At 47.0% G+C, this 26,844-nt stretch overlaps 1 protein-coding gene across 1 annotated transcript in view; it reads left to right on the forward strand.

Moving 5' to 3' along the window:
• Nucleotides 1-481: 481 nt before the first annotated feature.
• Nucleotides 482-26,844, forward strand: part of LOC8033168 (elongation of very long chain fatty acids protein 4) — a 134,701-nt gene continuing 108,338 nt past the window's right edge. Inside the window, exon 1 of the mRNA XM_029989713.3 lies at nt 482-564. The gene's annotated coding sequence lies outside the window, so the exon portion shown is untranslated. The remainder of the gene's footprint in view (nt 565-26,844) is intronic.

A 26,844-nucleotide genomic window follows, 5' to 3' on the forward strand; every position in this document is an offset into this window, starting at 1 on the left:
ATTTGTTTCTCAAACATAACAAATATGTCACATAAAACGTTCCACACCTCAACCGTCTCTCCAACCAACGAGAGCCGAGAAACCATACTTAGGTATCTAGCTAAGCACATTTTGTAATAGCATGACTACCTCCACCTCAATTGCGTCTGGCGGCGTAATATTGCGCTCAAATTTTTATTTTTGTCTGGAATGCTTTTTAAATGCGTGTCCATCCTAGGCCTTTTCAATTTTTTTCTTCATTGCAGTTTTTCTACACTTGAGACTTGCTGCCGAACGCGAAAATAACCAAACCGAAAAAAACATGGCTGTTTGATCTATTCTTAGCTTTTCTCGTTTGGAGAAACTATACTACGGGCGCTTTAAGTTCTGTAGCAGGGCCTCCGGTTCGAACTAGCCGGGCCCGAAGGTGCTTCGCATTTTCCGTATCCAGCTACCCGGAGCGCCCTCTTCAGCGAGAAATAATAAACGAAGCCCGCGCCGCCACGAGGGTTCCCTAGCGACCATCGATTTCCAAGATGTCCGCAGCGCCGACTCGACTAGCTTGAACGGGATGCGACACCCGGGGTGAGTCAATGAAGGATTTTATTTGCCCTTGCGGGCGTCTCAGGTAGGTTCCAGTTAGCATCGGCGTTCCACGATTAAGCAAATACACAATTGAAACGTTTTCGCATCGAATCTCCGGATCGCACGGCCACCCGATAACCGGTCGATGTTATTAATTGTTTTTGGTGGATGGTATTAGGGAAAGCATAAAGGTTTGGCTATTGTTCAACGATCTCCGAAAGCGACACTTTAAAAAATTCCTAAATTTTTTTCGCAGGAAAATACGAATATATTGACCGTTCTTTTGCTTCGAAGTTGAACAGAATCGCGTCACGTGTTGGGGAGGTTCCTTCTGTTTCTTTTCTGTTTTTTTTTTAATTTTTTTTTTCGAAAAGTGAGCGTGGACGCTCGCAGTTGTTGTGCCCTCTTGCTCATGTTTAGCTAGAATGCTAAACATGAAAACTACGGCTGAACTCAGAAAAAAAACAAGAAAACATTTACGCCTCGATTTAATATAACGATCTATTGAGGGAAAGGCCCCGCGCATTGCGACCGCTTCGGAACGGCGGGGCGGTCGACCGATCGGTCCAGAACACTGGCGACGATTGAATATACGCTAAGAAGCAGGAAGGCATCGCTTGCGTGGTTTGACCCTGTTGTTTTTGTACATGGTGGAAAACACCAACGTAGCGCATTGCATAAGACGAATGAAAATTGACAAGCACTAAAACAACTTGAAATCTAAAACGAGCACACCAAACCTGTCGTCTGCTTTCTTGTTCCGCACTTCTGTCTGTCTTTATCTCGGGACCAGCGATGTCAGCGCTCAGGATTTCTGCTCCCTTCTTTACCTCCTTGCATTGACGCTGGGCTGAAGTATACCGCGTGTATCATCGAACGCCGGCCAATAATTTTCAACCAAAACTACGCATCGCTCACAAGTAAAATTGGTACCTATAAGTCACTGTCAATTTTTTCGATAAATAAGTTTGTAATTAGGGTCGCTAATTACCTTTTTAATAAGTTAAAAGAAACATTTGGTTCCAACTACAGGCTCGAGGCATCATCGAAAGCTACTACATCGGCTCATTTTACGACATTAAGAACGTAAGGCTATAGAACGTGAGCATGTTGGCGGAATTACACCATTGGAAGGTTAGGACATCCTAAGGACATCCCCAGGACTAGATGAGCGGCTGGGGAATATCTGCCGCACGTTCACACGCAAATATCCGAACTATACACACACGAATCTGCGCTGATCAGCTCATCGGAAGTGGTGCCTTGAAATTCTTACCCCTTAGTCACACGTTTCCGAAATGGTGCACGCACATGTGCGTTTGGGGACTACAACATACCGATGCACCCTGTCTTGGGAGGACTAATGGCTGCTTCTCCTCGCGCACAACTCTCGGTTAGTCCAGGTGGAGTGCAGTTAGTCCTCAGCATTTGGACACGGTTCCTACCTCGAACCAGATGGTCTCTTTGAGAGGCAAATGGGAGTTCTGAGGACCAAATGCTGCCGTTAGTTCCTCCAGACCATCTTTTTTCTTATAAGAGTGCAGTGGCGGGAGAGGTAAGGGAGAGTGCGGATGGTCTACGCTTTGTCCCGACTGACTGGCCTACCGACAAACCAACAAAATCTAAGGAAGGCGGGTGTCGCCAGGTAATACGGTGCGTTTAGCAAATACGCACTGAAGAAATTGAGGGCGGTCCTTTGGTCTATCGCCCAAACATCCCGCATGTACACGCATTCCCGCTATTTGGCACAGAGCGACCAAGTTTGCAAAGAGCGTCGCAGATACTGTACGACGCACACGACGACGTCCTTCTGGGAGACGCTGTGGTGTCCCCTCATACGCTAGGACGAAATGTTTAAAGGCTAGCCCACATGGCGCGTTTTTCAGTGCGTCTAGACGCGCGTCTCGGGTTGGCGCGCGCGCTCTCAGCCAGACGCGTGCGCCCAGTCAAACCACACGCAGCGCGCTTCGCGTCTGCGCTTCCGAAGCGTCCGCCCAACGTAGCCAGACGCGCTTAAGAAACAAAAGCAAATTTTAAATAGAAATCGCGCGTTAAATGATGGCTACATGCCGTAATATTTAATTTTAGTAATAGTAAGGACTCGTTTTTATTACAGCAATTGCAATGAAGCTCAATTTCACTCATTTTCATCCTTTTTAGTGCGTACGCCTCATCCACGTTTCGATACGGCATCACCATCGCCCGCGCCCGCACCAAAACATTGACAGCTGGCCGCTGGCCGCTACAGAGGCGACAGAGGTTGCGTTGTTGCGGTTGTTGCCGGCAGTATTAATTTTCTATCTTTGTCTCTCGGTGTCCTTGTATTCTTTACATTTTGCCTGCCAGAGTGCAGGACGCTTTGCTAGGTCCTCTCTGTTCCGCTGAAGGAGCGTCAGCCTCTCCCGCGGAGCAGGGAGTAGTCCCTGGACTTGCGTAAAAGGTGTGGTAAACTGATATCCGCGGAGGGAAGGACGTAGCTACTAACTACCCATGTTCGCCCTGCTGCGAGTGTGGGCGGGGACTAAAAGCCGTTTTTATTTAAGGCCGCGAGCGTGCAAATTTTGTAAACTCCGCGCGCGCGGGTGTGCGTGTGTGCGTGCGCTCTTCTCTGGAATGGCACAGGGCTGTTACCCTTTTTGTGTGTCTATCTTTCTGTTTTGAGTGTTTGTATTCATTTTTTTTTCTCCCGTATCCCTTTCCCTTCTTGGCGGTGGGCTAGCAGGTGCACCTGCGTAAGGGTCTCAACCTTTCTGCCTAGCCTTGCACGCTGCCGAGGGGGTATCGCAATATGTGCAAATAAGAAGTATTATTGTTATTATGATCGCCTTTGTCGCAAGGTCCGTGGCGAAAACTACAGTCGTACAGTGGCGAAAACAGTGGAGAAAATTCCCACGCTCATTGCAACTAGTGAACACGGCCATTCATTGGTTGTTGCCATCTGGACGCAGCGCGAGACGCGACGCCTGGACGCAAAATATCTGGCTCCTTCAGATACGCCGGAATGCGCCAAAAAACTCTGCGTTTCGTCCCGGCGCCAGAAGTGACGTCAAAGCGCAGGCGCAGACGCGACGCAGACGCGGAGAAAAGCGCGCCATGTGGGCTAGCCTTAAGCCGGTGTTACTGTCCGCTCCAATACCCCTCTACGACAGGCTCTGCTGTCCATATGTGGCCCGCTCCGCTATCCGATATGGCACCGTTGCAGCTATCCTATGCTGCCCACCCCGATATCTGCTGCGTCCCGCTCAGCTGCACTATAAAAAACAAAACAACAAAAAAAAAAACGTGCGTCTGTTTTTCCGCACAACACTCGGAGAGCCAATCACCGCAACTTACGGAGGCAGCTCAGCGAATGACGATGCCGAAACATATGTTTAAACCAAAAAACGCAGTCTGAGTTGTCACATTAAGCAATGCAAGCGTGACATTTTGCATTGCTTAATGTCACAATTCAGACTGCGTTTTTGGGTCGAAACATATGTTTCGGCATTGTCATTCGCTGAGCTGCGTCTGTAAGTTGCGGTGAATGGCTCTCCGAATGTTGTGCGTGAAAGTAGACCCACAAACGTTTTTTAGAGTGTATGCGATGCCGGGTTCGCTCCGCTATCAGCTAGCGCTGTAATGCGCCTGACATGCACGGTGGCCCAGGGCTATTAACATTTCTGAGCGGGAGTCAAGGTTCAAGTGACTCGCTTTTCGTTTCGCCAAAGGACTTCCCAGTCAACCGAAAACCGCCGCACGAGATTGGTGTTTGTTTTTGATTCGGGTTCATTAGCGAATGTTCGATTGATAATTCGGTTTTGTTCCGGTTTTGTCAAAATAATCGTTTCTGTCCGGTTTTCCTCGCGAGTTTGTGTTCGGTTCAACAGCCTGGTAAAAACGTCAAGTTACCTGTTTCTGGTATCAAGAAGACTGCCCCACTGTGTTCTTTTCCCTGATATTCAACTGCTAAAAAATTTGCGGAACAAGCTCATAATTCAGCCATAACAACGAACAACTCGAGTGTCGAATTTTCATTAAACCAGCAAGTGCAGCATTACAGGACACGCGGGATGGAATTCTGCACTATTGCTGAACACCGGTAAAGGGTCCGAGAGATGACTTAAGAGCTCGGGGAAATAACCGAATTGGGTACATTAGAAAAATGATCAGACAAACTAGAGCCTTGAAGGATGACAACAAAATAATAAAAAAGGTCAATAGAACCATGAGCTATCGAATATAAAGCTACGTTGGTTTGACGTCTCATCATTGATTATTTTATGCTTACACGCCTGCCTTATCGGATGCAATTCATTTTGCACGGAAGAAACCCAGAGGGGGTCAGCTTGGGTGAGAGGCAACGAAGGACGAGGAACGGTGAGACAAGCCACAGGACAAGACGCTCACAAAAAGCGTAGCCCTACGACTGAATTCCCTCAGCGATTGATCTCGAACGCTTTCAGTATCTTCCTAACATGGTTAGACACAACTGGGAAACAAGCCTCCAGAATGAATCTGGTTTCTCAACGAAGTTTTCATATTCTTCGCACTCTTCTTTCGCGTTTCTGTTTTGTTCCACGATATTAGCGCCTATTGTGCGCGATGAGCGGACATTTTTTTTCTTCTTTTTATTGCTTCAACACGTTTCGCTCATGACGCGGGCGCAGAAGCAGACAGACAACGCGAGAAGGAGAGGGAGTTAACCCGCGAACCACAGGACCGTAACAGGACGAAAAGGCGTCAGTATGAACCAACTAACCCACGTCGCCACCCTTATTCAGACCGTATGGTAGGACGGTGAGGGGAGGGGCGGCGAGAAGGGAGAGATTAGGATCGACGTACGAACCTGGGCAGTTTGAAATTCCTTGAAGGTCGATACACCACGTGTTGCTAGAATCTGGAACGAAACCGCCATATCCCCCAAAGTGGGTCTCGAGCATATCTGAAACAAAATTAATGTATACATTAAGAAATATACCTGAAATGCATTTCAAAACGTGCTAAAGTAGTATTTATGTATCGATTTATATTTCTCGTGTGCTTGAAGTATACCTTAAAGATATTTTCGGGTTCTTTTAAAAAAATATCGTTTAATAGTAAGTAAAACACTTAAGTACGTATTCCTCTTATACTTCTAGCGCATTTATACGTACTTGCAAAGTACACTTAAAATATATATGCAATATACAATTGGACATATTTTAAACGTACTAGTTTTTTCTGAGGGGTAGGAGTATTTACTACACATGGTGCTAGAACAAACAGCAAGAGTAGAAGGGATATGCGCTTTATATCTATAAACTGGGTTTCGGAACGCAATAAAAATTCAGCGCGACCACTCAAGTAAGAATGAAGATTCAGGAAGAGCCGGCTGATTTCTCGAGAAAATAAAGATTAGTGTTAATAAGTGAAATTTTCTAATTGCGGTTCGCCTGTTGCTTAGAAACAGGCCTATCACTGGCTCTAACGTTGCGCTTTAACGTCAGCAGTAATAGTTTTCGGAAAGTGGTCAATGCGCCGAGCACGACGTGTTCGTCTCGTGTATGGGGCAGACGCTGAAATGAAACCGGTAAGCCCGGGTACCATGCCAAGAAGATACCTTAGCTTTTCAACAGTTGCGTTGTGCGCGGCTGGCAGTGTTTCCAGTACAAATGTTTGACGGCCGTCTCTTCAACCTCGGCACGCTATGCTCACTGACGAAATCAGCTTCAACAAGATCTGAAATTCTGCATTCGAAAACGCGAACATGAGCGATGCCATAACCGCAAATACCAAAACGCAGTTTATGTGCGTATCAGGTGGCTTCATTCCTCGTGTTGCCGAACTAGAAACCCTGATATGAGATTCTTATTTTTTGCATACAAGACAGATTAATATGGCTTTCAGAGGGTTGTGCGCGCTGAGCGAGCTTAGCATCTCTTCGAAAAAGGCCGACCGTCCAAGAAAAGTGTAATGGAGGTGTCTGACCAACAGAAAGTAATGCAGCCTGGTGGCCGCTTTCTGCTATAAATGCGGGAGAAAGCGTTGACATCTCTGACTGACCCAGTCGGCAGAAAAAGGGGCGCTGCTTTTTATGAGTAATAGGACATCGCTTTTAAAACACGAGGGCGGCTTTGAAACAGCCGTTGACAAGCAGACTGCGCACGCTTTCGAAAGAAAGGAAGAGCGAAGGTGCACCCCCGCGGTGGCAGAGTCGAAGGACACTAGGACACAAAACGTGAGACCACTGCATGAGTCTACAAAGAACCTCTGGCTAGAGCCCTATTTCATTAGCTGCCTTTTCTCTTCGTCCAGAAGGGCAAGCTGTTCCAGACGCATACCCACATGATGACTTTCGTTTTCGTTTTCGCTTTCCTAGCGAGCCTTGCCGATACTTGAGTTGGGCAACTGAGCACAGCCGAATCAGTTTCGAAACGCATAATTTAAATACTTCGAGAAAGGAAGGCTGACTCGGCCAAGGTAAGGTCAGCAATGGCAGGCTGACGAGGCTACGAAGCTCGGGTCCGTCCTCACTTCCGGAACCCGTCCTGTGGCTCTCGCAACATAAACTATAAACACACTCAGCAAGGGTAAAAATATTTTCTATACGTGCTTCGTCCAACGCTCTAAAACACCTCATATTTGACCGGCCGTCATAATCTGACATCTCGACGTCTCTATGTTAATGGGTATATAGTAAGTTACAACACAAACATAACTCACATCTCTCTCTCTTGACACCGAGTCAATCCGAAAGCATGGTTAGTTCTAACAGAGTGGCTTAAAGGGGGTAGTGTAACAAACGAAACCGGGGAGGCGGCACAGCGTTGGAAGACGGCTCCGGCCAGCTCCGGCCGAGTGACAGCTGTCGACTACACTGTCGTCTGCTATAGTTTCACATTTTTATTCACCTACAAACACAAATCATGTCGTTGGAAGTTCACTGGTTCTTGAGGTATTTATATTATGAAGCGTGTTAGGGTGCCTCTATCTGCCGGCCAGAGGTCGGCAATTTAGGTCGCCCTCACTCACCCTCACCCTCACGGCCACACTCACCTAAGCCCCTCACTCACCCTCACCCTCACAGCTACACTCCACCTTCAGCCCCTCACTCACCCTCACCCTCACAGTCGCACTCACCTTCAGCCCTTCACTCACCCTCACGCCCCTCACGGCCCTCACGCCCCTCACCGCCCTCACGGCCCTCACGGCCCTCACGCCCCTCACTCACTCATGGCCCTCACGCCGCTCACCGTCCTCACGCCACTCACCGCCCTCGCCGCCCTCACGGCCCTTACGGCCCTCACGGCCCTCACCGCCCTCACGGCCCTCACGCACTCATAGCCCTCACGCCACTCACCGTCCTCACCGCCCTCACGGCCCTCACCGCCCTCACGCCACTCACCGCCCTCACGCCACTCACCGTTCTCACGCCACTCACCGCCCTCACGCCCCCCACCGCCCCACACCCCTCACGCCCCTCACGCACTCGTGGCCCTCACGCCACTCAGGCCAGCTTCAGATGGGGCAATTTCGCCCAGAAACTTTACGTCTCAACACCAGCAACACGGGCCGCCCGCGATCACACGCAGAAACCAATTGCTGCAATCTGCCATCGTCATCATGAAATTTTATTTTTCTTGCACTATTTAGACAAAATTACGTGTTTTAAACGTGTTTTTATGCATTTAAACCTCGTTAAGAATACTAATGCGCCTTTCTGAAACAGTTTATATCCAAAAAAAAACGATCGATTTCAAACCAGAACCAAGTCTTTCGGTGTCATCATCACCGGCACGAGGTATCACGAGAAAATTTTGCGTCCCTGATTGGATGCAGCCGCCTCAAACGTATTCGAATTGCTCCGAGTTGCTTGCTTATTTCGAGCCGGACCCGATCTCAGCAATTCGTGTCGATCTAGGGAAAGCTAGAGAACAACCCGCCATTAACACCAAAATTGCTGAGAAAGATGCTCGATCTAAAGGGGGCCTCACGCACTCACCGCCCTCACGCACTCATGGCCCTCACACCACCTCATGCACTCACCGCCCTCACGGCCCTCACGGCCCTCACGCCTCTCATGCCACTCACTGCCCTCACGCACTCATGGCCCTCACACCCCTCACGCACTCACCGCCCTCACACCACTCACGCACTCATGGCCCTCACGCCACTCACCGCCCTCACGCCCCTCACGCACTCATGGCCCTCACCGCCCTCATGGCCCTCATGGCCCTCACGGCCCTCACAGCCCTCACCGCCCTCACGGCCCTCACGGCCCTCACCGCCCTCACGGCCCTCACCGCCCTCACAGCCCTCACGGCCCTCACCGCCCTCACAGCCCTCACTCACCCTCACACTCATGAATTTTCCTGGTTCAGAAACTCACTCACCCTCACCTCACCTGTGAAGATGGGGGTGAGTGAGGATGAGTGAGGGCCCTCATGAGTGAGGTTTGTCGAGGTATGCTGCCGGCCGATTGAGGCACCCTAACGGAGCTGCGAATCGAAGCGCCACCTACACCGTCTTCCAAGGAGCGGCCGTTCGCGATGCATGGTGGAGGCTACGCGGTAACTGCACTACCCCCTTTAAGCCATTGTGGTTCTAATCAAAGACGTCACAGTCATATCTACACACATTAATCGCAATACGGCAACGGTGCGCTGATCTAGGAAGCAAGTATTCCCGGCGCTGCGGGCGACGTCAAGAACCGTCTTACGACGGGACGAGGAAGCGTGGCCTTGACACGACCACACGATGCCGCTAAACAGCGAGGCGAAGTCAGCTTGGAAGATGGCAAACTTTACCACAGCTGCAGCTTTTGAGACGCCGAACGCGGAGGTTATTTCCGTGAGAAGAAACTTCGCGCTTTAATAGGGATCTTGTCTGGAGCGTCGACCATTTGTACGTCCCCAGTGGCCCGACGATCGCCACGAGGGTGAGCTGAGCGCGCCGTCAGGCAGCAAACGCGGAACCTCGGTCAACAACCAAAACAGGACTCGACCAGTCTGTCTCGTTATTCCGAATCGAAGCATCTTCCGCAGTCCCAGGAACGGTTCCTCTCCACTCCGTCGACTGACGGCGCGCGGACTAGAGCGCACCAGCGGGCTGCCAACCGTGTCCGCTGCCCCGCTCTTCACTGCCAACACGACGGCATTCGAGGACACACTCATTCACTCAGGCAGCCCGTTTCAGCAAACTTCGAGAGGGCGGCGCTTGCCGACTTCCCGTTCCTAAATCTGGAACGGGACCGGCTGTGCGGAACCGCCCAAGCGCAAAAAAATGAAGCGAGATTCGAAAGCGGTCGAAGCGTGTCTCGGCAGGTTAAAGCAGAAGGGGGGGGGGGGGGGGGGGGGGGGGGGCGGAAATTTACTGCGAATGCCTAAAAATTCTTCAGATTTCCCATTACTGGTTCTGCTGAAGCCACTAGCAGCTGATCCGAGTGATACGCTCGCCCGGGTTTCCAAATAACGGAAAACTGTGTACGGTGATTGCCTTCATTAAACGTTGGCATAATTTACTAATTTGGTTTCACGAATCATCTTTGCATAGCCAATAGAGTGCTGAAGACATTGAACTACCCATTTTATTGGAGCGAGTTTTCTTTTTGATTTTACACGTAACGTTCTCGGCCCAAGGAGGCCAAATTTCCTCCGTATCTCCACTCAATTTGTAGTCGCAGCAGGCGGCGACGTCCCCGTCCTTTCGTCCCGCCTTCTTGCATAACCCCCCTGCTGTCGCCTGCGAACTAAGTATTCCATACCTAGTTCATAGGCGACAGCAGGTGTCGAGTCATACTTCGTCTGCAGGCGATCGTCGGCGAAGAATCATACTTGGTAATTCTGCTTAAATCCGACCAAAGATAGGATCCGATAGAGCCAATCAAGCAGTAAACATTGTCACGGCGCTCGGCCCGCTTTCTTCGATGCTTTGCTGTCATCGGCTCAACCGATCAGGCAAGAACGCAGAATCATGGCGCCTTCATTGTGCCTGACTGCTTTGATAGCCAACGATAAACACGATGGCACTCCACTCTAAAAAAAGAAAAAGACCAAAAATGTAGCAGCAGCGCTTTTTTCACCCATCGAACGAAGCTCCCCCGAGCGGACACACAAGAATGGAAAGAACGCTTTTCTTCTCCGGGCAGACGGGAGGAAAGTTCCGCCCTCCCGACTCATCTCTCGGTTTCGTTTTTCGACCACGTCTCGCGTGTTGTTTTATGAATATTGTTGAGTTGATTGAACATCAGCGGCAGCGAAGGCCGCCTGTAATTACGTCTCCCTGTCCAAAGGTGCAGAACATCTCGGTTGCATCGAGCTTTTATGGCTCATTTTATCAAACGAGGTCTTTAGAAAGAGCGAAGTTCCGGAGCACAGCCAGCAGCGCTACGTACACTGGGCTAAGCTGTCCGGCTCCGGTTTGTGAAATGACGTGACGTTGACGACTTTAAGGAAACCGCGGAAACTGCGTCCAAAACAGTCAGGTTTTGCTGCTGGGCGCCTACGTGTATTTCGCGCAACGTTCAGTTCTTTTTCATGATGCCGAGTGCCAACCGACGATCAACGAGCTTTTGAGTTTCCGCTTGTCACCAACATTGCCAATGCAGTGTTGCGCATTGTGAACGAAGAGTGGAATTGTCGATGTGACCGTGTGTTTGCGTAGCAGTAGTGTAACAGTAAGATCAGATGACGTAACCTGTCCCAAGATGATATTCTGCTTTACATTAAATAATTTAGGACCACTTGAGGGATTAGGCGCGTGCAATCGATCGACCTGCGGATAGTCTTGTGGGAACGCTGGTCTGAACAGTAAGCTCTTATCGTAGAGTGGCCAGTGCGGTTCTTGTCTGCGATGTATTGATGTTTCCTCCCCGAGAACGATTGCGATCGGAGGAATGAACTGAAAATGCTCGAAACATGACGGAAAGCTCGTAGATTTAGAGCTTGGAAATTAAGCATTAAGGAAAGGAATGCAGGCAAAATCAACAAAACAAAAAGCAATCCCATAACGTGCTGTTTAAATATACTCTGGTTCCTGAAGAAACTGTCCTCGTGGCGCTTTCGGATGAGCGCTAGAAGCTTTCGAGCTCACAAAGGCGTCGCTAGCCGTACACAACACCTACCGCAAGTCGTGCCTTTGACGGCCTTCATGTTGGTCAAAAAGTGATTTCTCCTTCAGCGAAGCATCGTTTCTAGCTGAGGTTAATTCAAGAAAACATTTGCAGCCGCACAGAAGCAGCGCAAAAACAAATCCAGATAATACTAGGCTATAAAAGCGGGTCCTTCGCGCCATTCTATGTTATGCTTAGGGTTCAGAGTTTTCGGTTTAAACCGATAAAAACCGATAAAAGTACTCCGAATCCATTTTCGGAAATTCGGTTTTAACCGAAAAAGGTCAGTTTGTAGTTTCGGCATTTTCGGTTTGAACCGATAAAAATATGTCTAATCCGTTTTCTAAAATTCGGTTTTATCCGAAAGTGGTCAGTTTTTTAGGGCCTCGTCGAGGTGGGTGGGGGAAGGGGGAGAAAGAGAGGGCTTCGCAAAGTTCGACATTGTGTGACGTCTTCGTGATTGCCGTCTTCCCAGGTTCAGCATGCTACAAGAGGTCTTGGATCGGTCTTAGCCAAACATATGTGTCGTTTCTGTTGTCGGGCTTCGTGTGTCAAGTTCCCGGTCCTAAAAAGAAGTTCGGATGTGGGCTAGTATAAGGTTTTTTGCTTCATGCACTTCAAAGGATATCCAGGAAAGCCTTTGATACCTTTCTTGACACCCTCTCTCAAACTTCCGTGTAGTTAAGAACATAAATACAAGGGATTTTTTTTTTTGCCATTACTTTTTTTCTTGTACGGTCATCACATCAGACGGTCACGTCGTCAAAATGGGAAGGAAAAAGGAGCGCGCTGAAGATTATGCCCGCAAATTCCGCGATTGTGAGGTGTCCTGACGGAAGTTGTAGCGAAGACCAGGTATGTATATGTCGAAAATGACGAAAATGATCCCTGGAGAGGGGGAACAAGAGGGACAAAGGACAAACATAAATCTCCAAACACAGCTAGGTGACTGGTGCGCGACCGAAAAAAATCCGCCTGGTCCGGGTATCGAACCCGGGACCTCTCCATTACAGGTGGAGTGCCGTTATTCTTTGAGTGATCACAAATATCACAGCTACAGTGATCATCTGATCTGGTGTCCGATGGTGTTTCTTTCATATTCACCGAAATAAACCGGTTAACCTTTTTTGGGAATAAATATAAACCGAAAAAAAAAAACGAAAATTGAATTTTAAAATAAACACCGAAAAGAGTGCGCCGAATTTCGAAAAAATAAAAACCGAAAACGCGGAACCCTAGTTATGCTTTGCGGAAAAGCAAACACATGACCACTGAGAACCGAGTGGAGAGGTTTTCGCCAATTATTACGGCGTGAACGTTTACTTTTAACTAAGATTCAACCCCTGGGCCGTTCAAAATACCATCTGATGAATAAAATTACTGAGAAAGGATCAACATGCTGGGAATATTATTTATTGCTTCGGTGCTCACCTGTAGATGCTGCGATCCTGTTTATTTGGAGAGTGCGAAAACGACGTGACTCCCTGGTCACTCCAACCAATGAGAGTTGCTCACCGGGGCCAGTGGGTGATGGTCAGCACGAACGTTCCTGCTGAGTCGAGAGCCCTGACGTTTTACAAGGAAGTGAGCGAGGCAATCGGCTTTCTTCACAGCAGTGTTCTCATGAAGGTACTTAAAGAGCGTAAGAAGGGGAAGCTGTATTGGGATACCGTGGGCCTTGCGACCCCGATTCCGATGTTCAGAAGCGAACTAGAGGAGACCCCTGGACAGGACTTTTTCAAAACGCACAAGGGAATTTTCCGTTTCACCGGCGACAAAAGGTTCTTCTTTCGTTTTCATACTGAGACCTTACGTGTTAAAACGTGGCTGTTTGCCAAAGGTTTCAACGTGCCATGGGGAACTGCTATGGTTTCTGTGGGCAGAGGAAAACTGTAATGCACGGCTTCATAGGCTGCAAGAATGCATTAAGGCCCATACGCACATTCGCGTTTGAAGGCGTTTGAGTGCGTTGCGGAGTCCTTGCGGCCAGGCGCGGTCGCTTGCGGAGCGACGCGCGCCTTCCAGCAACGCTCGGTAGCGCGACGCAAGCGAGTAGAGACTCGCTCAACTTTCCGAAGCGTTGCGGTGCGTTCGGGTGCGTTCGACCAATCAGAAGCCGAATGAGGAGAGGGGGTGACGTGTTCGCTCGCCCCACCCGGCCGACTTGGCGAGACTTACCGGTTCGCCGGTCGCAGTGCTTGCTTTTTCGTTTTGGGGAGCGGTGGGGACTGTACTTTCCAAGGCTGCGATGGTTCAAGCTTGACAAAACATCGGGGAAGCCGGCGAGATCGTCCCAAGATCGAACACTTCGACGCTGTCGCCGTGCGCCGCCATGTTGCCTTGGATTTCGCTTACTATTGGTGAGCCACTAGCGACGATAGCGCGTTCTTATTGGCTCTTGACTGCGGTTGACTGCGTGTTAACGCAACTGTGTGTACAAGTTTGGCGCAAGCGGTCTTCGCAACGCAACGCGTCTGCTTGCCGCTACGGAACGCACCGCGCTCAAACGAGAATGTGCGTATGGGCCTTTATGCTTCTGTGAAAAAAACGGTTCAAGTGCAGGCGAGCTGGTGTAAGTCATACATGATGATTGGAACCTGAGACTGTGGTTTGAAAAACGGAAACTCGTGAAGTAGGAAGAAAAAGGGACAGACAACGTCTAAAACTCAGCTAAAAACTTCATTGCCTTTACGCCTTATATACACATCCCCCAAACGTCGTCACCACCACAACGGTTGATCACCGAACTGCAAACAATACACTGAACCGCAAACAATACATAAGTCTTAGACTTCCGTAAAGCATTTGACATGGTTTCACACTCGCTTCTTCTCCAGAAACTTAAGATATTTAATTTAGATTCAACTCTTATTAGGTGGATTGAAAGCTATTTGTCCCAGCGGCGTCAATGTGTGGTTTTGAACGGCAAGCAGTCTGATTACGTTGATGTTACATCTGGAGTCCCCCAGGGCTCCGTCTTGGGACCCCTTTTGTTTTTAATTTATATTAACGACATTTCTAGCCAAATAACATCCCGTATTCGACTGTTTGCTGACGATTGTGTTTTATATAGAAGCATTACGAGTGAGCATGACGCAGAACAATTACAGAGTGACCTGGTACGTGTTGAAAACTGGTGTTGTAAATGGAAGATGAATTTGAATCCAAAAAAGTGTGTCCATTTAAGTTTTACTAGGAGTAAGAAAAAAATCGATACTCAGTACAGTATAAATAATGACTTCATCAAAACAGAATGTACGTACAAATATCTGGGTGTTATATTATCGAATGACTGTTCATGGAACGCCCAAGTCGATGATGTAGTCTTAAGGGCCGGTAGGGCATTAAACTTCATTCAGCAAAATTTAAAATGTTCCGAAACAAACTTGAAGAAAACGGCATATCTGACATGTGTTAGACCAATTCTAGAATATGCATGTGTTGTATGGGACCCTGCGCAGAAGTATCTAATTGAAAAACTAGAAAAAATTCAAAATAGGGCAGCGAGGTTTGTTCTGGGACGATATGGGCAAAAGGATAGTTGTACTGACATGAAAAGAGAATTAAATTGGGAATTACTCTCAGCCCGACGGAACAAATTAAAACTGAAATTTTTGTTTTCAATATTTAATGGTCGACTGGGCATTAACAAAGACGATTACCTAAAGCAACCGCACTATATTTCAAGCCGGACCGATCACTGTTTTAAAATACGAGAATACCGTGCCAGAACAAACATGTACGCTAATTCTTTTTTTGTCAAGACCATCCAACAATGGAACAAGCTGTCGGAGGAACAAGTGGGCTCTGCAACCGAAGAATTGTTTTTTTCACGTTTGTAACCCCCCTGCAGTAACGCCTCCGGGCAATGCGGGGTAACTTATGAATAAAGAATAAAAAAGAAAGAAAGAGAAGCGTGCCCTACCGTTTCCATCTTCACCCAATACACGGGGTCCAACCCAAACAGAAACACAAGGTCGTCAACACCGCACCCTGAAGGACTTCGACATGGACAATATATCACAAGCACTGGGAACCGCACAATGACCGTTTCTAACTTCACCCCCCCCCCCCCCCTTTCCCTGAACCGAACCATGAATCCCACACAGTCGCCAACAATGCCCCCCATTATGATCCCGAACCCGACATGGCAAACAAGTCTGCGAAGCAACCCCCTCGCCTCCTAAGTTCAGCCCACACAAGGTCTTTACAGTCGAACAAACGTTTTAGACTCACTTCCAAATTGCAGTGCCGCTTGGCTAATGCAATTTCTCGATGTTTTTATGCGAACAGTTCTCGCACAACACGCCTCATCTCCTCACGCTCTTGGTGTACGATTTCTGTCTCTGGCCAGTTTGCTGTACATGAACTAGCGAGGCGTCTCAGTTCAATGCTTGTAGGAGCCGATTTCTACACTTCATTTTAGTGATGCTGCCCTATACTTAGAGTGACGTTCATTATGAGGCTGATACAACCAAGTTGTCTTTAAAAGAGGGAGAAAAATTTATCTGGAAAGGATTTCGTGAAAAGAATATCACGAGTCTTCTTTCAGCACATTTCAAAGTGTTCAAAAGCATTTTTATTTTCCATATCAAAATTAAAAAGGTGTTTCTCTTGACACACAAACCCGTTTTATTTACTTATTTGTTCATTTAATTCTCATTTTGAGGAATTTGCGTCAACGTTTACATCGCGTGTTGAGAGTTCTGTTATCTGGCAACGCTGATAAGGCGCGGCCGGCGGTGTTTGGCTTTGTCTGCATGCGGGTGCCCCCGCGTCAGCTTCCGCGCGAGCGTTCATAGCGCGTCGCGTTTTCGCATCTAAAAAAAACTCTACATGCGGTCTGCGCTCTACAAAATGAGAATTAAATGAACAAATAAGTAAATGAAACGGGTTTGTGTGTCAAAAGAAACACCTTTTCAATTTTTATATGGAAAATAAAAATGGCTTTTGAACACTTTGAAATGTGCTGAATACAAAACAGCGTACTGTGCAAGATCACGTGATAGTTCGACCGACCCTCATTGGGCGAGAGCCGCTTCGACGCCTCGGTGAGCGCGTCTTGTTCTGGGTTGGCTAGGAACCAACGATTCCGCGAAAGCGCGCGCCCGCGATAGGCGCCCGTTTCCGGTTTGAGCGGCGTTGGCGTCACAGCGAGCCCTCCCCCCCCCCTCCCCCCCCCCCCCCCCCTCGAGGTCCTCGGGAGGACCTTGGAAGGACCTCGGAAGGACCTTGGAAGGACCTCGGAAGGACCTCGGGTTCTTTCGGGAGGACCTCGGGAGGGCCTCGAGTTTCTTCAAGAGGACCTCGGGAGGGACCTCGGGGAGAGAGGGGTAACGTGATCTGGGGGGGGGGGGGGGGGGGGGCGGGGGGGTCACGTGACCTTTCTCAAGATCATGTGACCCCCTTCCCGAGGTTACGAGACCACCCCCCCCCCCCTCAGTACCCTTCCCTACTCCTCTTCAAGAGCTGCGCTTTAATTCGGCGTTACAGGGGGTTGTAAACGGCTTTCACTTTTTATTACAGAAATAAACAAGGACAAAGTAGGAAGTGGCTATATGACCAGGTTTATTGCATAAAGTGCCTGTATTCGTGTTATTCCATCTTATACTAAAACAGCAGTTGCTTCTCTAAATTTTCGTTCGAACGTTTTACTTTGCTGAAGGGAAGTAGATCCCTTCCATTGCTGAACAAGCTTTCAACTGGCACACTCGATAGAATGGCCCGCACACACAAGTATTTGTTCCACGTATAGACGTTAACGATACACAAAGCCGTTGCCTCCGAAATTACCTTTCTCTACCACTGCGCATAACCAGCATGCACACCTTCTGGGGGAGTTGAAAAAGTTATTGTCCTCGTCCTTATCTGTTGTCAGTGTTTTCTCTGCCCTGCCAGCTGCGCTTCCTTATTGGCGCTCGTCATCCCTGATTCGCAATGCGTAATCTTTATGGTCGTTTTCTATCCATGACAATCTAGATTCAAGGTATGCATCAGATTCTGCTCCTCATTGTAACCGTAATTCGTAAGATTAGAAAATTAGCGACAAAAGAACATTTCTACTTTCCTCATTATTCAGAAAAGGAAAACATGTTACAGAAGTTACTTCCCCCAAACTACGTGTGTGGCATTTAAACGTTACCAAGAAAGTAATTAAGTTACATTAGTAGGGTACGTTGTTGGGCTAGTTGATTCATCTTAGTTAAGCATATAAAATAGCGCAAAACAAGACAAGGACAAGAAGTATACAGGACAATCGGTATAGCGCTTGTCCTGTATACTTCTTGTCCTTGTCTTTTTTGCGCAATTTTATATGTTTAACTCAGTTACATTAATACGTTACATGCAACGTGTTACGACTTAATACTGCCCGTAATTAAAACGTGCCGAGTTCATCAGCTACAAAAATTCAGCAGTAGGTGATTTAGTAAGTTATAATTTAGCTATAGTAGCCAGATTCAAATGAATTCAGATAATATGTTTGAATCTAACTATAGTGTGTAGTAACGCCAGCTAAGGTCAAACAAACGTAACATGTGACTGACATTGGTACAAAACTTGTCGGGAAAGTGACATCACCGAGATTAGCGTGTCCACCCTCTCAGACTCAAGCTCTATCTGTAATAACTCAGACTTTTGACTTACAATAAAATAAACAGCGCAATTGACTCCGTAACTCGACTTGTTCAAATGGAAAAATCACCAAACGTCGCTCGACGTTTCGAGATGCAAACTGCATTTTCTGAAGAACAAGACGTACACGAGACTGTCAGAACGCCTGTTTAAGCAGGTGAGAGAACCTTAAGCCGCATTTGGCACTGGACATGCAAAGTGACCCTGCAGTGCAAGCGTGACTGCAGGAGGCTGCAGGAGGCTGCGCATCAGTCAACTTCTGCTCTGAAAAACCTCTACAAAACAAAAATGAACCATGCCGTTCCATTTCGAACTCATAATTTGCTAAAATATGCATTAGAAAAGGGCCTAATACATGTTAAAAGTGGGGTTTCGGAGGAATCATGTTAGATGTGGCTGATATTGCTACAACACTTGTCGTAAAAGTGACATCAGCTACATCAGCGTTGCCTCCCTCTCAAGGGCATGCTTAACCTGTACGAACTCAGATTTTTTACTTACCATAAAAAACACGAGTGAAGTTGACTTTGTAACTCGACTTGTTCAAATGGTTAAATAATCAAACGTTGCACGACGTTTCGAGATGCAAACTGTATTTTCTGAAAAAAACAAGACACACAAGGTTGCCAGAATGCCAATTTAAGCAAATTAGAGTAGATTAAATCACAGTTGGCACTGGGCATGCGAAGTAGTCATGTAGTGCAAGCATAACTGCAGGAGGCCACCAGACCGACCGACTTGTGCTTTGCAAAACTTCTACGAAACAAAAAGAAGGAACCATGAAGTTCCACCAGTGATGTTCCATACCATGTCCAAGAATTCCCTTTCTTAGGTACAAAAATTCCCTTTTTGAGGTATTTTTCTCTGCAAAATTTTGAAATATCCTAGCATTTTTACCTGCATTTGATGCCCTTATTTTCGCATCAGCTGATTTCTGTGGTCATGCGGGCCACTATGCGCGCATTTTACCACAAAAGCTGCGTGAAATCGCATGTTTTAAGAGAAGAAAATGTTACTGCCCTACCAAGAAACCCAGTATAACTTTTCGCTATGTCGGTTACGGAAATGGGATTCGAGGTTTCTAGAAACAATTACAGTTAGATTTCCAGTTTTATGAGTGAAACTTTATACTGGCTTTTTGGTAGTGGTCAGTTGATACTTTTATTAAGTAAATAATATAACATTTAGCAGTGTTTGGTAAAGTTCATCTAAAAAGTACTTGGTGTAAAGTACAAAGCAAATGAGAGGTTATGTACTTCAAGTAAAGTAGTAAGTACATCGGGTGCAATTTACTTCAGGTAAAGTACTATAAATATTACGTACTTCCAAAGTAAATTACAAGTACCTTTTAGCATAATCTTTCATGGGGGTAATCGAGGGTGATTCAGTTTTTTTTTTCAAAATAAAGTAGTCACAGAGTAGTCATCGCACTCTCGCTGACAAACTATTTAACACCGTCAACCTATAAGGCACTTACTTTCATCGGTCTTACAGCCGCTATTACTTCACTCAGAGAAATTACCAAATGACATCTTGAAAAACAATAGCGTGTTTTTGCATAACAATACACTTTTATTTTTCTCAAATTTGGAGAATGTATTGAAGTCGGAAATTGTACTTTTGCTCGGAAAGTGCCCGAAAAGTTACTTCAAATGATGTACAAGTACATACGCTGAGAATGTACTTCAAGTTGAGTAGAAGTTTCCTAAACCTACTTCAAAATGAGTCGTTCAGACACCTTTTTCCTGCACCACAACTTCCTTTCTCTTCTTAAAACTTTTGGACCACTGGACTTTTTAGCGTGTTTAGCTCCCTCTAAAGTTTTTCCGGATTCCCTCGTTAATCCTGAAAATTCCCTGCAAACGTGTTAAAATTCCCATTTCTCTTTTCACCAAAATTGAGACCGGAAATCCCCTGAAAAAGGGAAAATTCCCTGCATGGGTCATCACTGAGTTCCACTTATTTCAATGCTTAAATTATTTAATTAAGTGAATAATTGTTATTATTACAGCGATAAATATTTTCCGCGAGAGCAAGGGGGAAACATCTTGCGAAAGGATACTTCGCAAAAAGGCCGGATGCAGGCTGCTGCAATTGAACGGATGCAGACTCCTGATAACACGGGATATGAACAGTACACCATGTCGGCCAAATCTGCATTGGTGCTGTGGCACTCACTTTGAGTGCATGCATCAACCTTTAGCGGTTCAAAACATCGTGTCGAAGAGAATCATGTATTGTCTCTGGGGGCTCAAACATTTCGCAGATCAACCGTCTTTGGTTAAAATCATAGCATAACCCCCAGTTTGAAATGAATGATCTGAAATAAAAGATTTTGTTTATATTTGGATACAATTTCTTGACCTCCGTGTGGAATTTTGTGAGTCGTATATGTTTTTTTTTTTTGTTTTGTTTTTTGTTTTTTATAGTGGTGTGTCGTTCAACATACTCGAAGTTTGAAAATCTGTAAAATTGCCGAATAGTCCTATTCGATCCAAGTATAAACGGAATATGGCAAAATTTGCTTCGACTTTTAAAATTTCTGAATATTCGTAAAGCCCTTCGTTACTCTTCTCAAAAGCGTAGCATCAAGAACATTAGAGTTGTCGTCCCCATAGAGACATACTAGACGTGTAGGAACCCAAATGTACACTTACCATAAAAGAACAAATGAATTCAAGGGATTTCTGTGGAGACTTCATCTGAAGCCCTTCAGCAGCTCTAAAATTTTACGATGGACCGTCGTCCGCTTCACTGCTCCCATTCTCTTCGACCCCTTCTCTGGGCTGATTTGGAAGATTTGTCTAGGAGGATATATTACGTCATCTAACATTAATGCCACGCCTGCTCCACGTGTACTCAGCCTGGTGAAGGTAGAGCAATTCTTTTTATCTACTATCAGCTCAGTTTACAATACAGTGTCGAACATGTTAAACATGAAAGCATTACAAAAACACATATTCTATATATGATGACCATGTTTCCGTGACTTGAACGTTACAGCCTAATGCCAACCGGTGTTCACACGTTATAAATTTGTTATAAAAATGCATCAGCATAATTTTTGTTTTAAATCAATACAACTCCAGTGTTTGTGCGAGTTGTGATAAAGGGCATTATACAGCACGATAAATGAAAGCGTGATGTGGAGTATGTCATGTTATGATATATCCTGTGGACTTGAGGCATTTCACGATTTTCTCCCCGTTTGATAAACTCGAGCGTGGCCGCGAGGCTTTTTTTAGATAGAGGGGAGGACTGCGGCCTCCAAGAAGGGCATAGGCCCCTCAAACATTGTCTGATGCTCAGTGAGAAGGAAGCAATTGTCGTGGAAAACACCTCCTAAAAAAAAATTATCTAAGACAATATGTGTGGGCAGGAACGGCGGTTGTGCTCCTTACAGACAGTTTGACTGAAGAGCCAAGATTAATGCATACAGTTTTTGCGGTTCGTGGGACAGCGGCATTACGTGCCCTCCTGAGTGGCGCCGTGCGAGTTTTGGGCGGAGGTATATTGCTTTAATATACGCAGAAAATTATGAGCATAAAAATTAATATCGATACGAGGGCCTTAAACCATATGATGGGGGAACCAGTGTACGGCGATCCTGGTGCATTCTGTAAACGAGAAATTCATCGACTACATTACGACTGCTAACCAGCCAACGTGCGTCACGCAGTGATGATGCACGACCGCGCACCTGTGCGATAGTCATCCAGATAGAAACGCGAAGGAAGAAACACACAATTTCGGCACGGCTCGCGAAATGAGAAGGCTACAGGCCGCGCGAGCAACGATGCGAAACTCAGAAAGCGCATAAAGACAATGCGTTGTCAGGTGCTTTACTGCAACACTCTTGCCAGCCAGCACGCGAGAATAGTCTGCCAATCGCTACGAACGACGATCCGCACGTATCAGCGAGATCGCGACAAGACACAAGGTTAAAACGAGCGCCCGACTTGAGCTATCAATTGTGAGAAGAACGTCAAACACGAACAGGGAACTGAGATGGCGGAGAACGTCATTAAACCCGAAATTTGAAAGCGACGCGAATCCGTGGTTTCGTTTCTTTCGATGAAATAAGCGTCAAAAATACGAACGTATAAATGACAGTCCCAATCAATGTTTATAAGAAGGGCAGAACAAAACTCACCGTTTTGATAACAACAGCAAAGGTCGGATAGTATCCGGAAAAACAAGGTATAGTTTAACGTAGAACAAGCGGAACCTCAGGAACCACCAAGCACCTTGACAACAACGATGTAGCAAAACGAGCGAGCGGAGGTATGCCCAATCACTGATCTCAGTGAGAATTACTGGATCGCGCATCCCCGCTCCGCGAGTGCGGCCACCGGACAACCACCTTGCATGCGGAATGTTTTCGTTTTGCTAGCGTTGCAGAGGCCGGCGGCAGCGCGCTAAGGACACGTTTATTACTCGTTCCTCGTCATTCGCCGAAGACGTTTTTTAAGATCCTGTGTGAGCCGTGATACGTTTTTACCGTGCATGAAAATGAATAAAGGTATTTCCGCGGCGCAACCTTTTTAAATCGAGATTCTAACAAATAGACACGTCCAGTAAAGTGAAAGACAGAAGGTCCTAGAAAGGGGTATGTCTCATCCCTGATCTGCCAAGCCTCAAACCCACCGTGCTTGAGCCTCCGTTTGTAGCCCGAAATAGGTAACACCGTCTCACGGCACTTATCAGAATTACGAGTGATCTTAGCCACGCTTGCTGCACGGCGATGCGCACCTCTTTCTTCCACCATGGGCGCAAGCAATCACAATGCTGCTGTTTTTTTGTTGCTCCTGAAAAGGGCGGTACTTAGCGCCACCTATCCTAGTTATTTTGAAATATTTTGCTTAAGCCTGTAGTCTGTTAGCGAGCGATATACCATTATTTCAATATTGGTGATATTTTCTGGTTACCGCGCAATGAACTATGTGGGCTGCTTGGAATAAGTTATTTTGAGAGCGGCTTTTGGTTTCGCGAATGCTTTACCACTCTTCGGTGACATGCGGTGCTGACGAAGGATTTGTAGCTCAAGGAATAGCAAAAGTAAGATGTTCAGAGCGCGAAGTAACTGGGTTTCGGTTGTCTGCGTTTAATACCGTAGTACTGACGACGAGAAGATTGAGTGACTGCTTTCGAAACGTAAGTTTCATTACCTGCGAGAGGAAGCTGACTTCGAAAATAAATACAGTTCGCGGAAAGCTCATGTTACGCTTTTATTTGCTGTTTCTCCCGTCCCGTACAATAGGCGTAGCGTCCTCCTTAAACCTTACTGAGCTCAATTTGCTCGATTCGGGCCGCCATAACGAGATGCAGGCGACGGACGAACTTTGCTTCCCTGCTTTCAGGACGAAAGTTTCTTTTCTCCCTTTCTGAAAGAACATAGCTTACAAGAGCGTTCCTCCAACTAGGGAGGATTATAGAGACCCTTTTTTCTAACAGTGTGTCTTCTCAGATGTGTTTGACAAACTTCCGAACAAATACGACGTATCGAGCAAATGTCACTCGGCAGAAAACTACAATAATACAATCGCCGGAGCAAACCCACGCGAAACTCAAACTTAAAAGGGAAAAAATGACGTCGACTTTTGCCGCATCATTAATAGAAAAAAGAATGCGTAAATTAATCACTTTCAGGGTCTTTATATAACTCGTAATAGGCAAGATAGAGGGACACATTTCCAGAGAATGATATGCGACAGCCGGAAGAAAGTTATGACAGTTAAGGGAAATAAGGAATATTTCAAAGAGAGCGGCGGGACTGATCAAGAGAGTTGCGAGTACTTCTAGATACATGAGGAGTGAGGTTGTGACCGGCTAAAGCAATCAGGCGCAGTATCCTGCTGCGCGTGATTCTTTCATGGCAAGCTAGCAAAGGAGGACGACGGCTATAGGCGCAGCTCCACTGTCTCCATGGGATGGCAGCCTCGACTCAGGTCGAAGTGCGGGGACGTCGGTAAGCTGCCGGGCTTCGAATGCCACCAAGTGCGACTTGGTGGCGTACTGGCGTCTGCAGTAGTCACTCTTCTAAAGCAGCGTTCGTCAACGGCTTATTGTGGTCAATGGGATGTTCTAGAATAGGGGGCCTTGACGAATTAGGACCCCTATTCTAAATCTCTATATACACTTCGAATATTTTATAAGATGACCCCGAAGAAAGCGCCTACCTACGTTTCCAACATTGTCCTCGATCAATAGTAATAATAGTAATAATAATAATAATAATTTTAATCGGCGGTTAGGAAGAAACGATACATAATCGGGTCTGCTGAAGCCGAGGAAGGCTCGTGTGGCATGACCTGCCAGTAGGGAGCCCATTCCTCGCATCATAAAAAGGGTCCCAGCAAAAAAGTAAATAAATTTTCGATTATTTGGCTATGTCATTGACGACGTCACTGAACTAAATGTGTCTAATATCCACAGTCCGAAGAAATAGAGAATAGAAACCAGGGAGCATAAGAGAGTCGAACAACTTATTACTATGGTGAGTTGCTGAACCACAGCAGACACTTTTAATGCGAAAGCAATAAAGCCTGGTTCAGACAGTTGCCTTTGACTGCGCTCGACTGCGTTGCGGCTGCGAGAAACCAGGACAGCCCTGCTGCTTCTATCGCATGGCAAGATTATTCCTTCAATCGGATTCCACACTTCACACGAAGCAGAGATGTGCCGGTGACTCACTTTCGGTTCTCGACTCAACGCAGTCAAACGCACTCAAACGCAAGTGTTTGAACCGGCCTTAACTGTCCCATGGAGCGAAAGGGAGTTTTCGGCTTTTCAAGCCGCGCCAAACGGCACCTAAATTCCCCTGTCCCATGAAGCGAAACATGTAATCTGCAGCATCGAATTGACGGATGAAATACAATTGGCTCCGTGTCACGCGTGCCCCATGATTCGCGCACGGCCGCAGCTCTCGTGTCACGCGTTGCCGGGGCTGCGGCCGCTTCTGCTCCTCTCGGCGCCGAGGAACATGGCGGCGCCTGAAGCTTCGATATCATGGCGGCCGCAACCTCGGCAGTAGCGAAAAGTGGCCATCCACGACACTACACCACAGACAAATTAACCGCTCCTTCACACTGGAAGCGGATCCGCGTTGGCAAAGCCGTGGCGAACGTGGTAGTATAAAGATCCAGTACAATTACACGCGCACTCGATGACATCGAGTGCGCGTGCAATTATACTGGATCGTTCTACAACCGCGTTCGCAACCGCTTTGCCAACGCGGATCCGCTTGCAGTGTGAAGGAGCGGTAAGGGAGGGAAAGAACGACATTCATGACGCAAATAATAACTGGAGAAGGGGAACAAGAGGCACAAAGGAAAAACGCAAATCTCCGAACAGAGCTAAGCGACTGGTGCGCGACCGAAAAAATTCGCCTGGTCGGGGTATCGAACCCGGGACCTCTCCATTTCCAGTGGAGCGCTCTACGAACTGAGCAAACCAGGGGTTAGACGTCAGCAGAGCAAACAGGTCTTATCAATTGCCACCACTCTAACACCAACATGAGTGGAAAGGCTTGCATTTTAAGGTTAGGATTATAATGCGCTTAAATACGACGGTGCAAGCGAGCTGGACAAGATGACGAAAATAATTCCTGTCCTGGAGAAAGGGAAGAAGAGGGACAAAGGACAAACACAAATCTCCAAACATAGCTAGGTGACTGGTGCGCGACCGAAAAAATCCGCCCGGTCCGGGTATCGAACCCGGGACCTCTCCATTTCCAGTGGAGCGCTCTACGAACTGAGCTAACCAGGGGTTAGACGTCAGCAGAGCAAACAGGTCTTATCAATTGCCACCACTCTAACAACAACATGAGTGGAAAGGCTTGCATTTTAAGGTTAGGATTATAATGCGCTTAAATACGACGGTGCAAGCGAGCTGGACAAGATGACGAAAATAATTCCTGTCCTGGAGAAAGGGAGCAAGAGGGACAAAGGACAAACACAAATCTCCAAACATAGCTAGGTGACTGGTGCGCGACCGAAAAAATCCGCCCGGTCCGGGTATCGAACCCGGGACCTCTCCATTTCCAGTGGAGCGCTCTACGAACTGAGCTAACCAGGGGTTAGACGTCAGCAGAGCAAACAGGTTTTATCAATTGCCACCACTCTAACACCAACATGAGTGGAAAGGCTTGCATTTTAAGGTTAGGATTATAATGCGCTTAAATACGACGGTGCAAGCGAGCTGGACAAGATGACGAAAATAATTCCTGTCCTGGAGAAAGGGAAGAAGAGGGACAAAGGACAAACACAAATCTCCAAACATAGCTAGGTGACTGGTGCGCGACCGAAAAAATTCGCCTGGTCGGGGTATCGAACCCGGGACCTCTCCATTTCCAGTGGAGCGCTCTACGAACTGAGCTAACCAGGGGTTAGACGTCAGCAGAGCAAACAGGTTTTATCAATTGCCACCACTCTAACACCAACATGAGTGGAAAGGCTTGCATTTTAAGGTTAGGATTATAATGCGCTTAAATACGACGGTGCAAGCGAGCTGGACAAGATGACGAAAATAATTCCTGTCCTGGAGAAAGGGAAGAAGAGGGACAAAGGACAAACACAAAT

The sequence above is a fragment of the Ixodes scapularis genome, unplaced genomic scaffold (assembly GCF_016920785.2).
Source record: "Ixodes scapularis isolate PalLabHiFi unplaced genomic scaffold, ASM1692078v2 PGA_scaffold7__128_contigs__length_106722199, whole genome shotgun sequence".
NCBI classification, from domain to species: Eukaryota; Metazoa; Arthropoda; class Arachnida; order Ixodida; family Ixodidae; genus Ixodes; species Ixodes scapularis.